This window comes from Mustela nigripes, chromosome 1, assembly GCF_022355385.1.
Source record: "Mustela nigripes isolate SB6536 chromosome 1, MUSNIG.SB6536, whole genome shotgun sequence".
Lineage (NCBI taxonomy): Eukaryota > Metazoa > Chordata > Mammalia > Carnivora > Mustelidae > Mustela > Mustela nigripes.
The window spans coordinates 114,896,400-114,917,456 of NC_081557.1; the positions used below are offsets into that span (position 1 = coordinate 114,896,400).

The 21,057-nt window shown below is 40.1% G+C and overlaps 1 protein-coding gene across 1 annotated transcript in view; it reads left to right on the forward strand.

The window, feature by feature from the left end:
- GALNTL6 (polypeptide N-acetylgalactosaminyltransferase like 6) overlaps nucleotides 1-21,057 on the forward strand; it is a 1,234,451-nt gene that overhangs the window by 1,061,332 nt on the left and 152,062 nt on the right. The gene's annotated exons all lie outside the window — the stretch shown is intronic.

Consider the following 21,057-nt stretch of genomic DNA (forward strand, 5'->3'; position numbering starts at 1 on the left):
TATAGATATTAATATTTTAACACAATATATGAAGATTATTATGAACCTCAAGAGTTGTATTGTAACTATTATATTATATCTCAACAGTTCTTAGAATAGACACTCAAGAAAAATGGTAAATGCATAAATGAGTAGAAATTTCCCAGTTACCTGGACTCAGACACTGGGGGAATAAAGAGAGGAGTTGCTAGATCCTTAGCAAGTAGAAGATGTCATGTTGAGTCAAAAAGGCACAATCGAGAGAGTATAAGGGGAGATTAGCGAGTGTGACACTATCAAATGGACGTTGTAAGGGCAATTTTGAGGACTCACACTTGTCTTCCAGAAGACACAGCATTGTCCATTCTGAAAACTTTGTTGGGCTGGTCCTTTGGGTTACTGGAAGTAGTAGGAAGTAAGGATTTGTCTCCAGTTGCCAACAGGGCCCACTGTTAGAAATTCCTCACTCTGGCTTGCTGCTCCCTCAGAAGCTATGGAAGATCGGGAGCAGTTGCCATCGCTGACAGGGACAGCCATGGAAATTTTCTTTCACCACGTGCTACTGAGAGGAGCTGCAAGAAGGAGTCATTATCACTGGAATGGTCACCAAAAGTCTGCCCCAGAAGGCTCAGCTGAGGGAAATCACTGCCAAGACACACTGCTGGGTGCCATCTTTCCTGCAAGTAACTAATAGGAGGAGACATGAGAAAATGAGAAAGGGGGAACCATGAAGTGCTTATCTGCCCCTGACTTGGTGGGTATTTTCCTCTTGACCTGCAGGACAAGATTTAAGTACTTTCAACATATTCTATTTTTCAAATAAACCTGATGACAATTGAGGGTTGGAAAACTTGGAGAAGGGTTCACGCGTCTTGGAGGGATATGGAACAAGAAACTAGCTCTTAGAATCACAATTGAAGGTACACCTCAGAAAATAATGAAATGAAGTAAAAGTTTCTCAGTCAAAATGGGGGAAAGGGATTAAAGGGACTCTGGGCATTAGTTCTGTAAATGTAAGGCTCCGTCCTATCTACCACGTAACCCCAACAAATCCTAGTCTAAAAAAATGTTTAATGAGTGAATGGGTGAAAAAAAAATAAGTAAATGAATAAATGGGTTTCCTAGTTATCTTAAAATAAATTCAATAAGAATATGACACATGATTTATTTTAAGTCAGTATAAATTTTGAAAATGTAATGAACAAGATATGAATTTCTTATATACAATATATATTTCTTAAGATAGAGGACACAGTCTATGTTTCTGCGATTTTACATAGTAAAACAATAATTTCTGTTTTTAGTCTTCATACAAAATCTAAAGATTGATGGCAGAGTCTTCGTAAAGCCATTTGTTTAACATTGATCACATGGAATCACTGAAAATTTAAAAAGAAAATAAATTAGGGACACCTGGGTGGCTCAGTCACTAAACATCTGCCTTTGGCTCAGGTCATGATCTCAGGGTCCTGGGATTGAGTCCTACATCAGGCACCTTGCTTGGCAGGGACCATGTTTCTCCCTCTCCCTCTGCCTGCCACTCTTTCTGCTTGTGCTCTCTCTCTCTGTCAAATAAATAAATAAAATCTTTAAGAAAAAAAAGAGAGAGAGAGAGAATTAGATGCATCATGCATGTGTGACTTGGAATGTGGTGAGGGAGAAGGGAGCCATATATTAACCCAGATTGTTTAAAATCTCTAAAGATTTGGGGGGAAATCTCACTTAAGTCCTTCCTGGAATGGTGCCAAAATTTTTCTTCTTTCTACTATGCAATGCATGCTTTGGGATGACTCCATCATCTCTTACAATCTCAGAGCATCCACTTCTGGTATAGAGGGAATAAGGTTGTAGTAGAACACATAGGAAAAGTGACAGTTTTGCCATACAGTGTGGTGACAGGCTGGCTGTGTTGTGTGTTCCCAATCAAACTGGATTTTAATCCTGGCTTCATTATTTACAAAATTTATAGCAATAGATAACTTAATCGACTTCAGTCAACCTTCACTGAGATTTCCCTTCAGTAAACGGGGTATCATCACGCCTACCACAGGATTACCTAGTGTGGTGGACAGAGTCTAAGGAGGCGCCCATGATTCCTACTGCTGGTTTTCATGCCCTGTGTGATCTCATCCCCTTGAGTATGGCAGGATCTGTGTATTAGTCTCCTTGGGCTGATAAAAAAAAAAAAAAATACCATAGATTGGGTGACTTAAACAGCAGACATTAATTTCTCACAGTTCTGAGGCTAGGAGTCAAGTTTCAAGGTACTGGCAGATTCGGTGTCTGGGAAGAGCCTCTTCCTGGCTTGCTGAGGACTACCTTCTTGTTGTATCCTCACATGGCAGAGAGAGACCAAGAGCCCTGATCTTTCCTCCTTTTCTTATAGGGACACTGATCTCATCATAAGAACGCATTCTCATGACCTCATCTAAACCTAATCACCTCCCAGAGTTTCCACCTCCAAATACCATCATATGAGGTTCAACGGGTAAAGTATCTATTTGCAAGCTCAGTTGGGTTTTTGGGAAAGTTTAGTCCCTTGCTATTGTAGGACTGAGGGTTTCAGTTTTACTGGCTGTTGGCTGAAGGCCACCCATCATTTCTTGCCACACGAGGCTTCCCAACATAGCACTCGCTTCCTCAATACGAGCATGAGAGAAATTCCAGCAAGATGTGTGTTACTATTTTATCCAACATAATCACACAATCACATACAGGTAATCATGTATATTATATTCATCACCTTTATTGTATCCTCTTAGAAGCAACTCACTGATTTTATAGCCAGAGTGTTTATGTCCCTCTGAAATTTACATGTTGAAGCCCCAACCCCTAGTGTGATCTGATCATGGTCGTGAATGATCTCTAAGACGCCAGGACAGCACCTTGTATTCAAAGGCTTTTACTCTCCCCCGACCACCCAGCCACTCATGTAATTGCCCAATATTAGGACCTCACAAGGTGACTAACTAGCTAATTGGATAAACTAACTTATGCTAATAGCTTACTGCATTCTGCCGCACAGGTGACATTGGTTTGTGGAGAAAAAAAAAAAAACTATGAGGGAGAATATCTTCCAGATTTATATTCCTAATATAATTTTTATGTTTTTGCTTTATGGAAACCTGTTTTCCAAAGCAGACTCTGCCAAATGCCCTATATAGCACTAGCAAAGTCATTTAACCTTTTCATAAAATATGGGGAGAAGATTCAGTGACTTCCAATATCCTCTCCAGTTCTATGTCTTCATGCTTTTGTTTTATTTTTTTCTCAGTAGTCTCCAATGACTTCTTACTAGTTGCCAAAAGTGCTAGCCAAGCATTTAAGAAACTACAGAATCTGGCCCCAATTTTCCTTTCTAGGTATATTCACTGTACATCTCTTATATTTAAGTCAAACTTTCTTACTCAAATATTCCATATGCATTCCTTTCCTGAATATTTTGCCTCTTCCTCAATGCATTTTCTGGTCCCACCTGTCTTCAAGCCAAGAGCTGTTCCCCCCAGTTCCATGATGATATATTCCAAACCTCCTCAGCCCATATCCTACTCTAACACCCTGTAAAAATTCATCCACACATTCAATTGGCCCTTGGACTGTCTGTTTCCGATGAGTAGCTCTGAATAAATTTCAAACTTTTCAAGCACAGAAAATACCTTTTGCATTTTTATATCTCCCACAAGAGTATAATTAAAACTACTTTGAAGTTATAAAAATCTCATTAAGTGAATATAATCCCAAAAGATTAAAATGAATGATAAATTTGAGTCAGCAATGTGGGTTAGAGGGGAAGATCTGGAAAGACTTATATATATACTCATAAGCAAATCCTTAGGACTTGCTTTCCTAACAGAGACTGCTTCTATATCCTATACTCATCACACTGGAATACCCTACTAAATTTTTCCATCTCCCAACTTGTTCATTTCACCTAGAATATCTTTCCCTATTCTAGAACCACTTATAAAAACCCTCCCTAGAATTCAAGGCCAACCTAAATGTCTTCTTCCACTGACCTTCCTAGTTGGAATTAACTTCTCTCTCCCCATTGTTTTTTCCTTAGTTTCTTTGTACATCTTCTATGGTATTGAATTATAGCTGGTTCTATTGTCTCTGTAAATCACCATGATGAGATTGTAAGCTCCTCAAGAAAGGGAACTGCTCCTTTTATGTTTTTCTTATATATCTTTCTGAATACCAGGACAGACACTGCAATAATAGGAGGTAAAATAATCTTTGTTAAGTTAATTTGGGAAAAATGCTCCAGAAAATCTAGCCTGCCTTATACTAATAGAGGTTGATACCTCACTATACTCTCTTCTAAAAGAAACTGTGTTCTAAATCTGAGCCAAACTATGTTTTATTTCAAACAAAAGCGAACAAACAGCTCAGGAAGTAATGATCTGTCCCTCATCCTAACTGGAATCAAGGTCAGGAAATCTCACTGGAACTTTCTGTTTACTCGGTTCTATCATCTGATCTTGGGCCATCTCCTAAGGGTCTTGGAATATTAATCATAAATTCCTCTCCAGACCTTGCAGCTCTGGCATATCTGCTTTTAAGAGAGTACATGATATCACTAGTCATATTCATGCCATTTCTACCGACATTCCTGAATTTCCTCCCTAGGTAACATTTCATTTTTGGCAGCTCTGCTTTCCCAAGGCCACCGTCTCATGCTGAGCTCTGCAGCCTCGTGATTAGGCATCTTTATTATTGCTAAATTGCCTCTCTTCTTCCTCAGAGAGTTCTGGTCCTTGATTGGCAGCAAGCTTCCCACAGGCTGTGGTGCCGCGTCAGTTTGTTTTCAGTCTGCATCTCTGGTGGGCTGAGTCCAACAAAGCCTTTCCTCGCCAGGGCACCCCCCCACCGCCCCCACCGCACAGAGTTCCATGCTGTGGTGCTCGCCACTGAGAGTTGACCTCTCTCTCCGAGGGCTCTGTTTCTAAAACAATCTAGTACTTCTCTTTGTTTACTAAAAACTGCTTCCCCGGTTACATTATGATCTTTACTTATAGTCAGTTTCTAATCAATGTATGAGGTCCTTCCCACTGATTCTTAATGATTTTGTATTATCCTTCTCCTGACCACCTGATGATGCCTGGCATTGTTACTTCCTTTGATGAGTGATTAGACCGATTCATATCTGAAATCAGATACAGCTCAAAAGAGCCAGGTAGATCACTCTAACAAAATCGGGAATAAAATTTGGGGAAAACTAGGGAAACCAGTGTTTTAATATAATCTCACACAAAGACCATACATCCCCACAAACTTTTGAATTATTTAAAATATCATATTATAGAGGTGCTTCTTTTCCAATCTTCCTACCTTTCAGAGGTTTTCTGTAGCCATGCTTTAAAAGGAGAGAAGAAAAGTCAATGCAAAGTCAAGAGGACACCAGAAGTCAGGACTATGACTGCAAGGCTGAACATCACTGTTGTTATTCAGTTCCTAGAAACAGGAAGCAATCTCGTTCTCTTTGGAGACTGATATGACATGAAGGTTCATTGACTATGGTGTCTCCCCCTCTACCTGTCTGGCTTTACAACAGCTTCGAATTAAGAGCAGGGAGTACAGAGGGACAATAAAGTGTCCAACCTCATCAGCACTTAACTGTTTTATTCTTTATGGTGAAGTGGATTCCAGTGGGTTCTTTTTTTTTTTTTCCCAAGTCTATTTTTGAGAAACCACTTTCACAGCTTTTGCAAGAAAATGTCACTCTGCTTCTGATGCTGGCAAGGGGGAATCTAATTTCATTACAGTTAAGTGCCTGACTCCCCATTACCCTCCATAATAGCGTAACATGGTATATTATAGGGCTTTAATAAATAGGAAGGATGTGGGTTGTAGCACATTTTAGTAGAAACCAAATTACTTTGGGCCACACATCTGCCTCTTCAGTTCATCCTATTTGCCACCGTTTCACAACCTAATTACAGGATTTTCTGAAAATTGCTGTCCAGCAGTAACTGGATGACCTGCTTTATGTAGCAGAGACAGGCAGCTCCATTGGCTTCAGTCTTCATCGCTGTCACCATGTAATTGCATTGGACTTCCATGTTAATCCCCGTAGGCGGGAAGTAAATGAAATATTATAATTACCTTTTATTCCCTTTCCCCTGAAGCCTAGATTAGGGCAGTGTGTGTCCAAAGGAGAGAAGAGGGGGACTGCCTTTAAGAGTATTACTGATGATCTGATCAAAGGGAAATGGTCGGTCTCATCCCCAGCTTTTTGGCTGAACACAAGCCACATCATTAGCCATACGTCTCATTCACTTAACAAAGGGTAAGGGCCCCGTCTGTTTAAATCAGGATCACTGTGGGACACGTCAGAGGGATCCTGGAGAAAAGGCCTATTATATCAATATATATGTGCAAGGCATAGGCATTTGAAAGGATAGCTCAAGGAAAAGGACAGAAGAACAGAACTTAAAGAGAGAATGGGCATTTCTAAACTATCCTTAAAAATATATATACAAAAGCTCACTGCTCCTCTTTTTGAGACAATTTTATTGGGGTCACTTAATCAAGATACCTAAGAGTGATCTGAGTTTTTGAAGGAGTGCATGAATTTAGGGCTATAGTTCTCTAGGCTTTTAGCAAAGGCTTTTAAAAATCCAATGACTCTTTAATGAATGGGATAAAAGCAATTCTCTGAGTCTAAGTTCTACTCATGAGCCTGTTAAGAAGTATAAAAATAATCCTTAATAAAGCAAATCTTGACTCTGAGGAAGGAAATGGCTCTTCACTGTGTTTCATTTGCCTTTGGTAGAGGTGGGTTGAGTGTTACTGGAGACTAATCTCTGGTGACCTGTTGTCTCTGATTACTCAGCAGGAGATTCTTTGAAAGTACAAAAAGAATGAAGTTCACTTAATTTCTACTTCCCTCCTGAAGAGTTCCAAGCTGGAACAAGAGTCTGTGTCCTTGAGAAGTATCTTTTGAGTTGCACTTTATGGAAATTATATTGTATAGATCTCATTTCCCAAAATGCATCTTCCAATGGCTCAGCAAAAGCATGAAGAAAAAGAGTTGACATTTCCTCTAGCCAGGTGACTCCTCTGAAAAAGAAACAACTCTGCTCAGTTTTAAAGTATAACACTCACCAAGTATTAAGTCATTTGTTCGTTTTTTTATTTATGGTGTGTCAACTTTGGTACTATGATTCGAGCTAAGGACACAGGGATATATGACACGGGAAAAATAAACAATGAATTTCCTCTCACGAAGTTTGTACTCCAGTAGGAAGCCATCCAGAAAAGTAAATATAGCATGCCAAACAAACACGTGAGCAGATATAAAGCAAGGGAGGCCGATAGACAGTGTGGATAGAGGAGTTGGGGAGTTCTTCTCAGTAGAGTGGTCAGGAAGTCTTCTCTCCTATGATATCACTTGAGAAGGAACCTGGAGTGATGAGCAAATCATGCTAATTAACAGTGTATAGAGCAATTTCTAAGGAAACCTTGGCTGGAATATATTTGGGTGTTCTAGAAACAGCGTAGAGGCCGGTGTGTCTAGAGCAGAATGAGCAAGGAGGAAAGGGAGATGGTAGCAGATAAAATCAGAGGACATGAAGAGCTTTATGGGCCAGTATGATGGCTGTGGGCTTTCTGTGAGTGGCAGGAGAGGCTACTGGAGAGTTTGAGCAGAAAGCTAACATGCTCTGACTGACACTCCAGGAGGTCCTCTGACTGCCATGGGAACAAGGAGTTGTGGACGTGGGGAATGGCATGGGAAAACTAAGACCAACCAAGAGAAGATGAAGACATATACTGGGTCCTCTCTAGAATGTCATTTTATAACCCCCAGAATGAAATTTTTGACTCAAGCAAAGATTGACATTTGTTGTCAAATATTAGGTGAATGATTGATAGAAACTAGCTACTAGCTCTTCACCTGAGGCCAAAGCAGGACTACACAGATGTCTTTTGGTCACAAGGGGGAAAACATGACTCCACCATTAAGAAATCATGCTGTCACGTCTCTAACACAGAAGTCAAACTGAGCTTGGTAGGACAACCACGTGTCTCTTCCTATGATGCAGTGAGAAATATATAGAGGGTACTGTAACTGAAAATGTCTAAATGTAAATCAATTCTTTAAGTCTAACTTCCAGGGAATAGAGAAACAGGCTAAACAGTATAAGAGGCTACAAAGCAAACACAGAAGGTGGGAAATTCTACAGGGCAGAAGATCCACTCTCTTTGGAAAGTCAGAGTGATGAAAAAGGAGGTATTTTATTAAAAAAAAAAAAAGAAATGAAGGAATATATCCAGATACCAAGTGTGGTACTAGATTGAATCCTGGTTTGAACAAATCAGCCATACAAAGCTATTTCGAGTGTAGATATTTGAATAAGAATAGGATGCTAGATTCTATTTAGGCTTTATTATTAATTTTGTTAAGAAAAACAATGCTATTTTTGACTCTGTTGGAATTTTTTTTTTCTCTTCAAAGATGCATATCTAGATATTTAGGGACAAACTGGAAAGTTACCTGTAAGTTACTTAAAAATCCTCAGCATAAAAAGTAAGCTTAACAATAAAGAGGTTTTTCTACACTTTGCCTAGATCGCAATGGCCAGCCCAATACTGCTTGATCTGGGGCCAGTGTGGCAGACAGAAAATCAGAGTAGGAACAGATAGTTGATGCAGTTGAGGTTCAAATATCTTATGTTAGCATATCTGACCATGTGAACAGAAACTCAGAAGGTGCCCTGCAAAGTGGCAGCACTGCAAACTAAACTTGCCATCTTCAAAGGAAGCCTCCCTCTGGTGCAATTACATAAAAAACACCTGTAATGTGCAAAGAAGACTTACTATGAGCCTGACAGACTTCCTGTGTGCAAAGGCCCATGATTATGGCAGAGTACGATGAAAAAAAGCTTAGAAAGCAGACGAAGCAGCCAAGCTATGCGCTGTTTCTGATCACTCCCAAGGTGTCTCCTCTTCAGTAGATTGCATCCCAGAAAGCTGATCCGGAACAGAAAGACCCCACTCAAGGATGAGCAAGCTGATAGGAACCTCTTGACTGAGAATCCAAGATAATGCAAGCTCACACAAGAGAAAGATTTAACAAGGCAAACGAAAAATATATGTAGAAAAAATAAGCCCCGCAAGAAAAGAACAAATCAATCTCAATGAAATCAAAGAAAGTATTATGTCTTAGTGGGGTGGAGGGAGAAAGCAAAACAAAACAAAAAAGAAACAAACAAACAAACAAAAATAACAACTACAAACTCCAAGGGTTCAGAAAGAGGGAGATAAAAGTTGAGCTGGGCTGGGGTGCCTGGGTGGCTCAGTGGATTAAAGCCTCTGCCTTCAGCTCAGGTCATGATCCCAGGGTCCTGGGATGGAGCCCTGCATCGGGCTCTCCGCTGAGCAGGGAGCCTGCTTCCTCCTCTCTCTCTCTGCCTGCCTCTCTGCCTACTTGTGATCTGTCTGTCAAATAAATAAATAAAATCTTTGAGGAAAAAATAAAAAGTTGAGCTGGGAGTGGTCAGAAATTAAAAAACAGTAAGAAAAGAAGAGGAAACGCAGTCAAAGATAGTATCAATTAGGACTCCTTTGTTGGAAGCAATAGAAATGGACTCTGACTAACTTAAAAAGGAAATTTAATAATAGGATATGGAGGAGCTACCAAGATCACAAGGAAGGCTAAAGACCACGCACAGAGGGGCACATGGCTGGCTCAGTTGGAAGAGCATGTGACCCTGATCTCAGGATTGTGAATTCAAGCCCCACATTGGGTGTAGAGATTACTTAGATAAATAATTAAAATTTTTTTTAAAAGATTACATACAAGAACGGAAGCTCCAGAAGGCCTTGCTGAAGGAATGTTTTCATAGTGTTACCTGGTGCGACCCCTGAATACATAAATGAAAGACAATTTTCTACCCCCGCCCTAGCTCAAGATTCAGGACACTAGGACATTACATAACTTGCCTCTTGGCTGTACCAAGGAAATCTGTGAAGAGCTTCAGTACGAGAAGTTCATACTTCTTTTCCACTCTCTAGTATGAGGCATGAATATTTCCCATCTCCCTAACTCCTGCACAAAACAAGGGAGAAGCAATTCTTCAAAGGGAGATGATGGTGGTGTTACTTAAGAGAAGTGAATGTTTCAATGCCAAAAATTAGTAACTCTCCACTACAGGAACATGACAGACAGGTGTTAAGGAAAAAAAAATAAAAATAGAAAGGATAAATAGTTAAAAAAAAAATGGAAAGAATAGGACAACAGAGATCAAATATAAATATATTCAAGTGTTTGCTCCTGAGATCCAGAAATGATAATCGAAGATGATAGTATAAGAATGAGTGAAATAAACATTGGGGTAGAGATGGCCCTTCTTTTCACTACATCTGTATCTTTGGGGTACCCCAATGTTTATAGCAGCAATGGCCACGGTCGCCAAACTGTGGAAAGAACCAAGATGCCCTTCAACAGACGAATGGATATGGAAGATGTGGTCCATATACACTATGGAGTATTATGCCTCCATCAGAAAGGACGAATACCCAACTTTTGTAGCAATGTGGATGGGACTGGAAGAGATTATGCTGAGTGAAATAAGTCAAGCAGAGAGAGTCAATTACCATCTGGTTTCACTTATTTGTGGAGCATAGCAAAAAGCATGGAGGACATGAGGAGTTAGAGAGAAGGGGTTGGGGTAAATTGGAAGGGGAGGTGAATCATGAGAGACTATGGACTCTGAAAAACAATCTGAGGGGTTTGAAGTGGCAGGGGGTTGGGAGGTCGGGGTACCAGGTGGTGGGTATTATAGAGGGCACGGATTGCATGGAGCACTGGGTGTGGTGAAAAAATAATGATACTGTTATGCGAAAATAAATAAATTTTTTAAAAAAGAAATATAACTTCAAACACATAGAAAACTAAAAAAAAAAAAAAAAAAAAAAAGGAATGAGTGAAATATATTTATCTCCATAATCCACTACCACTTCATTCTTAGCAGGTTTTTATATACTGAGCTGAGGTGAAGAAGGTGTCGAATTTTCCAGTTAATTTATCCAACAATAAGTGAACACAGAAATGCTGTAAATGCTGTGTAGCCTGAGAAGTATCTTCTCCATATATCTCAATAAAGCATTTTATAGTAAGCCTGGTCAGTGAAGCTTCTCGGTAATACAGAGCTCCAGGGGTGCCTGAATGGCTCAGTCCGTTAGGAGTCTGCCTTCCCCTCGGGTCATGATCTCAGGGTCCATGATCTCTGAGCCATGTCTGGCTCCCTGCTCAGTGGGGAGTCTGCTTCTCCCTCTCCCTCTGCCTCTTTCGCCCAACTTGTTCGTTCTCTCTCTCTTTCACTCTCTCTCTCAAGTAATAAATTAAAGAAAACAAACAAAACAGAGCTCCAGAGAAAAGCAGTACTGATGAATCTTGTTAATTTTTTATTCATTTGTTATCTAGGTGGAGTTCATCTATAATAGGCAAATTAGTTTCACATACTCACCTGAGCTACCCTGAGCCATTGGGCTGATCTTATTGTGAAAGCTAAAGAGAAAACAAATAAATCCATGTAACTACTTCTATTTTTTTTTCAAGATTTTATTTATTGGGACGCCTGGGTGGCTCAGTTGGTTAAACATCTGCCTTCTGCTCAGGTCATGATCCTCGGGTCCTGGGATCAAGCCCCACCTTGGGCAAGGAGCCTGCTTCTCCCTCTGCCTTACTCTCCCCCTGCTGTGCTCTCTCTCCGACCAAAAAAAAAAAAAAGGAAAAGAAAAAGTAAGATCTTTAAAAAAATATTTATTTGAGAGTGAGAGTGAGTGAGAGAAAGCATAAGCCAGGGGAGGGGGAAGAAGCAGACTCCCTGCTGAGCAAGGAGCCCAATGCAGGACTGGATCCCAGGACCTTAGGATCATGACCCAAGCTGAAGGCAGATGCCTAACCGTCTGAGCCACCCCCCGCCCCGCGCCCTCTATGTAACAACCTTTTGCTGCTGCTATTTCAAATTAGAGCTTAGCAGGAGAAAGAAAATACTTCTAGCTTTTAATCCTGTGTTGTTTTTTCTTCCTATAAAAAAAAAATTGAAGAGACACGCGAAGACCGCAATAAGCAGATACGGTGAGAACTGCTCCATACAAACATCTCCATGGCCTATCTAACGTAGCATGGGAGGAGGTCTGACATGGCTAATGTTAAGAGCTAATCTGAATATTGAAGATAGAAAAAGAACTCACCCAAGTATTCAAATTATCAAAATTATCTGATCATATCATCAGATAAATATAGAGCAAGGGAACCCTAGGTGCTTTACCTTAAAACAGCTACTGAGACCCTCTGAGAATTGGTACATAAAAAACAAAATATCTAGGGTGCCTGGGTGGTTCAGTTGGTTAAGTGACTGCCTTCGGTTCAGGTCATGATCGTGGAGTCCTGAAATCGAGTCCTTTATCAGGCTCTCTGCTCATCAGGGTGTCTGCATCTCCTTCTGATTCTCCCCTTCTCATGCTCTCGCTCTCTCTCATTCTCTCTTGTTCAAATAAATAAAATATTTTAAAAAATAAAACCAAAAAAACAACAACAAAATCTAAACATGTATAACTAAGTGAGCCTTTTTTTTCACTTTTTAAATTTTTAACTAGGTCTTAATAACAGTCTTATTGAAGTATAACTGATATACATAAATAAATAAATAAATAGATAAATAAATAAAAATCCTGTGTGTATGTAATATATACAGTTTGATGAATTTGGACATAGCACAGGTAATTCTTCATCAATGACTTGAGTAGGTTTTGCCATCTCTGGGTAGCAGAGCTCTCAAGAACAGAGACTCCCAAGCCAGACTGAACCCACACATGGTTCACCGTCCCACTCCTTATGGTCAAACCACTCTGTGCTTTGTGTTCTTCATGGGATTATTTCAAGAATGAAATAAAATAAAACATGTAAGGCAATGAAAATAATACCTGAGGCTGACATTATTTAATCAATGCTATCAGCTATTTTTATTGTCATTAAATATCAGGAACGGATAAAACCATAATAATAAAAACAATCATTCATTATCTTGAAAGGCTGATCTTAAAACAGACCAGGTTTGACTATTACAAGGCTCCTTTAGTCCTTTACAATGTGTGCCTTCCATTTGACGCTTCCATGTAGGTTCTGTACATATTTCTGGGTTCACATAAATTGTTCGCTGGTGAGACTAACCAACTTGAGGTCAGATCTTACCTCTTACTCAAATGCTCATGAACTGCAGCAGATCATACTAAGTAATATGGAATTCGTGTTTTCATTTTGCTCAAGAGATATGAAATCAGACAACTCTCAGTTTTTAAGAAAGTCTAGTAGAAGAATAATGAGCAAAACTTGTATCTGATTGTTTTCAAATGCATCAAATGCATGAAGATGAAATTCGTTGGTGGATCCTGTCAATCTTTACTTCACAATAAAAATAAAAAAGCAGATTGAGTCAGGTTAAATTTCCCCAGCCTTTAACTTAAAAAAAAAAAAAAATTAGCCTCCGTTACTCACAACACCTGTTTTTTGTCTCAAAAGAAAATGTCCTGTGGAGGTATATCATAGTATCTGTGTTATATAAGCAGACGTTCTATGAAGAAGGGCTACAGAAACCAGGAAAAGTAATAAATATGCATACAGAGTACACTCTATTTTACTCTAGTCTTTAAAAATGAAGTAAGAGAAGATTTTCCTAAATTATTTATAAGGAAAGGAGAGATGTAAATGATGCCTAAAACTGTTATTCACATACAGCAGTTAAAACCAAATCACATCAATGAGGCTCGAACCACTGGTATTGTACTCAGCCATTAGTGGATTGTACAGGTGAGTTTTCTACTGTTACTTAGCAGTAGGTACTTACCAACTTGGAAGTGATCTTTCCCTGATGATGTTGACTGTTTTTGCTCAGTAATTGCAACACTTGGTTGAACACAGAATACCATAAGGCCTCTTCATATATAAATGTCACTCTGCCCATCAGCAATATTGGTGACATCAGGAAAGACTGTCTACAGCTCAAGGCATCATGTTTAGCTTGCAAAAGAGAAACTCGGAGGCTATTTTCTTTCATGACAAATGGAGACCGTGTTCTTCAAAATGATTGACGGGGCATGTAAACCAATCTTTATAAACTTCATTTAGCAGAGGAAATATTCTAGAATCCACTGAAATGCACAGAGTCAGATGAGATTTAAGGAGAAGCTGGTGAGAAATATAATTCCTAGAATATGCCTATACTTGCTTGTTTCTGGAACTCTGACAAGCTTCCCAGTGGGTACTGCATGACCTGGCTTGTGTGTGTGTGTGTGTGTGTGTGTGTGTGTGTGTGTTTCCCATCATTCAGCCCCATTTCAAGACATCTGTTCAATAGAGGCTTTCACCTCCTGGATGTTTCCAGATATAGTTCAGTAGTACCCGAATAAGCCAAATAAGCCAACGATGGTTACCATGGTGAGATCAATCTTGTGTTCAAATTTCATAGGAAAAGAGACAAGGTAAAAATTCCACTGAAAAGAAAGGTTGCTGGCATGTCTACCATGGATTTTGAACTTTCTATCAGTCCTACCAACAAGCTCTATCTTCCTGACTTAGAGATACTCCCACATGCTTTCTTCTCAGACTCTATCACTTTGCTTGTTCCTGCTGCCTTACTAAAACCACATGGTAATCCAACCACACTACTCTGTCAATACTTTCTGCCCTCTCTTAGCCAGTGTCTTAATCAGTCCAGCTGCTATAACTAAATACCACAGACTGGGTGGCTTATAAACACCAGAAATTTATTTCTCACAGATCTGGGGCTGGGAAGTCCAATGTCAAGGCACCAATATGGTCACCTCCTGGTGAGAGTCAGAACACCTGTCTGTGTTCTATGCGGTAAAAGGGTAGAGATCTCTCTGGAGCCTCTTTTATAAGGAAATAACCCAATTCATGAGGGTTCCACCCTCATGAATTAACCCTCCCAAAGACCACACTTCCTAATACCATCCTCTCTGAAGGTTAGGATTTCAACATATGAATTGGGGTGCGTGGGAAGTTGGAGGTGGGGGTGGACACATTCAGACCATAGCAGCCAGGATCATAAAGAAGCAGAATGGAACTCACCTAGTAAGCTGTGAGATGGTTTAGAGTGTTGGAGAAATCCTAAGGAAGAAAGAAGGAAAAGAGCCATTACAAGTACCAGAATGATTTGCCAAATTAGAGAAGAATGCTGTGTTCATATTTCGAAAGTGGCAATTCTGTGTGGGTCCATTCTGTTTCTACTGCAGTGTGCTATTTCCCTTGGAAGAGCCATGGTATCTCTACTTCTGTTTCAACTATGAAACACATCTAAGTCATTTAAAAGGACTAATGGGAAAAGTTGATCAATAATGCTTTCAGATACTCAAAAGAAAATTTATCTCAATCTACTAGAAATTTCAAAGCTACATGTGATGTTAAGGTATATTACATGTATTAGACTGGGCTTATCAAATATTTATTTCCTTTTTTCCTTTACATATTTTTTGATGCTCTATTTTAACTACCTTTATATTTTTGCTCCCTATTTTAAAATATTTCAAATAATTTTGGAAGGCTATGGGTATCAACAAAAATAAAATAAAGCTCTTAAATAAAGGCAAATTATCAGTGGAAAAATATCCATGTAGTGTCACTGTTCTAATTATAGTTGTATTATTGGATCTCCTTGCCTGAAAGGATTTGGGTTTTGCTATCTTCCTAGAAAAAAAGAAAGTTGAGAAACTATTAACCTTTGGTAACCTTTACAATATTTTTTCAAGTTTGCCATGTGCTGCCAAGGGAACATATCCAGACAGAGCAGAAAATTCATTAGACTTGAGTGTTTCAAATATCTATATCAAGGACAAGGACAAAACTGCTGTCATAGAGAAAGGACTGGTACACTAGGGCACAATAACTTCAATTTTTCTTCATCTGGGTCTGGTGACCCATTCCATGAAAATGCCAGCACTGCACTATTTCATCCAGATGAACTGGGGTTATGACATCAAGATAAACGCTATTTGCTCAGAAAGCCCTGATGTACAGCACTGCAAGGCTATGTTCCTGATAATATTCACAGTTTCCCTCAGTAGAGTCAAAAGTGATATCCGATTTGGATGACATTTGCAGAATTTGGGGCCAAAGATTTTCTGCCTCCCAAAGGCAAAAACTTTTAATCAATGGGACTACTAGGTTTAAATCAAGGTACACACTAGTGGTCAGAAACTATTAGACTCTTAATGAGTTGAACAGCAACTATAATTCCAACACCTTTAAGTGTCAACTTAGCTTTGTGATATTTTCAAATATTCTCATGAAAACCACTGTTTATTGCAGTTGATTTCCTTCCACCTTTTATCTCCATTCACCATCTCCTTCTCTTTAGTCTCTCTCCTCCCTTGGTTTTGGGGACTTTGATTTTATCCTGATTTTTCTTCTGCCTCTCTCCTTTCTCCTTCCTAGACACCTGTAGGAGCCCCTCATACCCTGGGCTCTCTTCCCTTCTGTCTGTCTCTATCCTGGGTCACTTCATCCATCTCACGCCGATGACTCCTACATCTATACCAGTATACCAGTCTTTAGCCTCAGTGTCAGTCCTACATATTTTACTACTATTTAATAAATCCACTTGGATATTACACAGACAACTCAAAGCAAACCTTCCCAAAACTGAAACTCATCAACTAGCCTGTTTACACACTGATTTTCAGTTTCAGGCAATTGTATCACCTGATTGAATCCACCCAGTTTCCAAAGATGCAAGGCTTGAAAATGAAACCCAACTTTCAAGTTCCTTTTCAAATTCTGCCAAATCACAAAACCTCCTGGATTCACTCCCTCTTCATTATCTCTACTGCCTTGGAGCAGGTTCATATCCTTCCCACCTGGACATCTGAACCAACCTTATCCCTTCTTCTGGTATCCTTTATCAAACTTCCATTCCCAAACCTCCACTAAGGGAGTTCTCCTCAAACAGAAGTCTGATCATGTCATTTTTCAGCCCTAACGCTTTCAATGGATCTTCACTGACTCTGGGATGTTGTGTGTGTGTTTGTGTGTCTGAGGGAGATAGAGAGGAAGAGAAGGGAAAGGAAAAAGAGAATGTGCTGGGCTTTACTGTCAAACTCTCTTGGTTCAAATCTAGACTCAACCAAGTGACATCAGTTAGATCACTTAATTCTCTCTAACCTGAGTTTCCTCATATGTTAAACAAGAATAATAGCCTTACCTAATTCCTAGGGGGACTGTGAGGACAAATTGAGATAAAGCATTTGAAGGGACTAGTGCCTGGCATACAATTAGGTGTTTGATCAACGATAGTTATTTCTGATCTTACTTGACAAAGTCTAAACTCCTCAGTGTTATGTACGGACCCTCCCCAGCCTGTGCTTTCCACCTCCCACCTCATCTTTAGCCAAACCCTTCACACCCTAAGATTCTTATATGTCAGCTGAAATACTGCAGTGTCTTCTCTCCTCTGCCATGAATATGCTGCCCAAAATCTCTGTCCTCTTTTCTTCTCTTCCTAGCTATCTCCTACTCACCCTTCAAGGCACTTTTTGCTCTGGATCACTTTCCCTAACCCACATCCCCAGCTGGATTATGGGCCTGTGTTATGAATTTAATAATTATTTCAATCCCAAATGAAGCTCCTTGTATTTTCTTATATGTCACTCCTATGGCAATTGAGAATAGATTGGTATTTGGGAATATAAACCTTGCCCTCAAGGAGCTTCTAGGTCATAGGAGAATAACAAACGCTGTGGCAGGTGTGTTTCCAAGCATCATGCATATATGTGAAGGGGCTTCTAATCCTGCCTTTAAGGGTCTGGGATAGCTTATGGGAAAAACAAATTTCTAAAATCTTCTGAGTCTAAATGTGACACACAATGATTTATTGTCCAAATTGGGCTACTCCTGGGAATAAAAGAGGGTGGTATTAATAAGCATTCTGAGCAATAGACATAAACCAGGACTGTCCAGGACAGACAGGTTGTAACACCACACTTACCAAACGGTCCCAGCACAGTTTGGGAGTTGCAAAGTAAATGTCGAATGCCTCAAACTCATGAACTGAAGAAGACAAGAAGTGGTATACCCCTGAAGCCAGTCAGAAAACCACAGAAAATTAGGGGCTCTCCCGAACAAGACGAGAGCTCTCTTACTCTCTTAGGCCATGAGGAATGCCAGAACAGGGAGCTAGGAGCTGGAAAAGGAAAGAGAAATGAGCTTGCTAAAAAGCAATCCATGAAATCTTCCTTCTGTGGTTTCGTTGACTTGTCCACGTGATTCTCAGCCCACATTACCTGGAGACTGTGGCAGGAGGCAAAGGATGGAGGCGTGCAAAATCTTTGGAGAACCTCATCCCATTTTTAACTAAGGACTGGCAGCAAAGCTTTCATCATCCAGACTCTATCAGGCCCTGTCAGTGGCCAAATTTCCCTACCTCTGTAACTCAGGCAGATACACCTGTGACCTGTGACATCCAGCAAAATGAAAAGCTTTCTCTTTTTCAGTTCCAGAGAACAGAGAGCATTATGACCGCACAGGGAGGTAACGCTACCCTCAGAGTATAGTTATCTCAGCCATACAACTGGAATAATAACAGAGTTATAACAACGGCAACACACAATTAAGGGCAACCAGTACTTGATAGGAATTGACACTCGTACAGAATTAGAGGTAGAGCCCTTCCTGCACACATATTCTGTGTCTTTAATCCCCCAAAGGGGTATCTGACAAATGTCAGATAACAAAGTCCAGGAAAGGACCCTTCAGGCTCTTTTTTTGTATTACCAGGACATACCAATGAATAGAATGAGCTGCGGGCAGTTTTCTGTTCTATTTATAGCCAAAACTGACTATTTGGAAGCCAGTGCTGACCTACTGACTGCAATTTACAATTCCTGAAGTGATGTATAAATAGATAAATGATTCAAATCCAGGAAAGTCCATAGCAACACTACACAATAATCACAGACTCTTAGAGCTAATACCGCCCAGCTTAAATGGCGAAGCTGCCCCCAAGCGGGTCAAAGCACTTGGAAGATCCTTTTTACACTTCATCTTCTCAACATCTCTGTGAGCTAGGAAGAGGAAAAAATGATAATATTTAGGGAGATGAAAAGGGCTCTGAATATATCACACAAAAATTTCCTATGAAGAGAACATCTAGGCGGTCAAATGTTAATTATCTGGCTTTTTATAACAGAGAAAACCTGACTTTTAAGATTCTTACTACTTCAGAACAATATATCAATGGGCCTTTGGTAGCTCTTCAAATTCTAGGAATTACTAGGGCAAATAGAAATGCAATTTTAGGGGCACCTGGGTGGCTCAGTGGGTTAAGCCTCTGCCTTCGGCTCAGGTCATGATCTCAGGATCCTGGGATCGAGCCCCTCATCGGCTCTCTTCTCAGTGGGGAGCCTGCCTCCTCCTCTCTCTCTGCCTGCCTCTCTGCCTACTTGTGATCTCTCTCTCTCTCTGTGTCAAATAAATAAATAAAATCTTAAAAAAAAAAAAAAGAAATGTAATTTTATCTCACTGTTTCACTGATGGACTATAAAAGGAGCCCCAAGCTGGGAATTAGGCTGCTTGCATTAGGGCCTATCTCTGAAATTTCTAGCTAAAGTTCCTAGTGCTGGGAATTTATGGGATCCAGTTCCAACAAGAGAACAATACTTTGTACTTCATCACTGATCAAAGCACTGGGTGAATCCATATATAGAAGGCTTGGCCATCCTATGAGCATTACACAAATCTAAAAGACTGAGAACTACTGCTTTTTTTTTAAATCCTGGGACCTGAAGACAGTGAACAAAGTGAACCGAGAAACCTAGCTCTTTTTCCAGAATTTGTTTTGGCCATTACCTCAGGAACATCATCATAACTCAAGAACTATCAAACTGATTTGCTACAGGACCACATGGTAATTTGTAGGAATATCCTGTGCATTCTACTGACTATTCAGAGAGCAAATACTCCCTCTGATTCCAAAAACAGAGCTCATTGATTTCTTTGGTGTATCTGATGGCAGTCTATGCTGGAAGTCATAGACCTGTCCGTAGAACGCAAAAGATGTGGGTAAGAAAATGATTTTAGTAAAAAGAAGAGGAGAATCCTCATGCCAATAATCTCTGGCCACAAATAAGTTTAAAATACAAAATCCTTAAGAAGACAGGTTTAGGGCACATGGGTGGCTCAGTCTGTTAAATGTCCCCCTCTTGGTTTCAGCTCAGGTCATGATCTGAGTCCTGGGATCGAGGCCTGTGTCGGCTCCACACTCAACGGGAAGCACGCTAGAGATTCTCGCTCTCCCCCTTTCTCTGCCCCTCCTTTCCCTCAAATAAATAAAAAAACAGGTCTAAAATGATGAATATAAACCATGACACTCATTGTAAATTCCTAAAACGAGCAATAAACAGCAAGAAAACTGACTTAAGTGGACTTTCCTGGAAGCAGAGGTTAAGACATGTATTTGGGTGCATCTCATTTCTTGCAGGAGTTGCTTTAGGAGAAGCAAGGTTAACAGCGAAGGAGATAGAGCCAAAAAGGATGCAGCCTTATCCCACAGGCACCTGGAGAATAAATCACACCCAGAGCTGAACCTTCATGAGAAAAGGGGGTGGGGCTTTTTCACTCCCATGTCATCCTGTCAGTGGCCACCCCTGAGTGTGACACAGGGAAGGAGTATAATCTCAGGCTTCTCTGTACAAGGCAGCCACCTTCAGCCAAAACAATTTTGCGAGGAGAAGCAGATATGAGCTGTTCCCCAAGCACTTGAAGGGGCTGGGAAATGGATGGGTGTTCAGTGGGGGGGGGGGGGATTCATGGGGCATCAGCAGCTTTGAGGACTAAAACCATAAGGGCTGTTAAATTACAATTCGTTAGCACTAATGAGCTAACTTGGAAATAATGAATTTCTGTACCTTTCAAAACTAGTGCTACCTAAATTTCAAATTTGAAACTACATTATAAACTCCTCTTGAGAAGGGATTCTGCCTCAATTATCTTTTCATTTCCACCATGCCTTGCCGTGTGCTGTGAAATTCATGTTTCTTCAGTGAACAGAATGGAAAGGA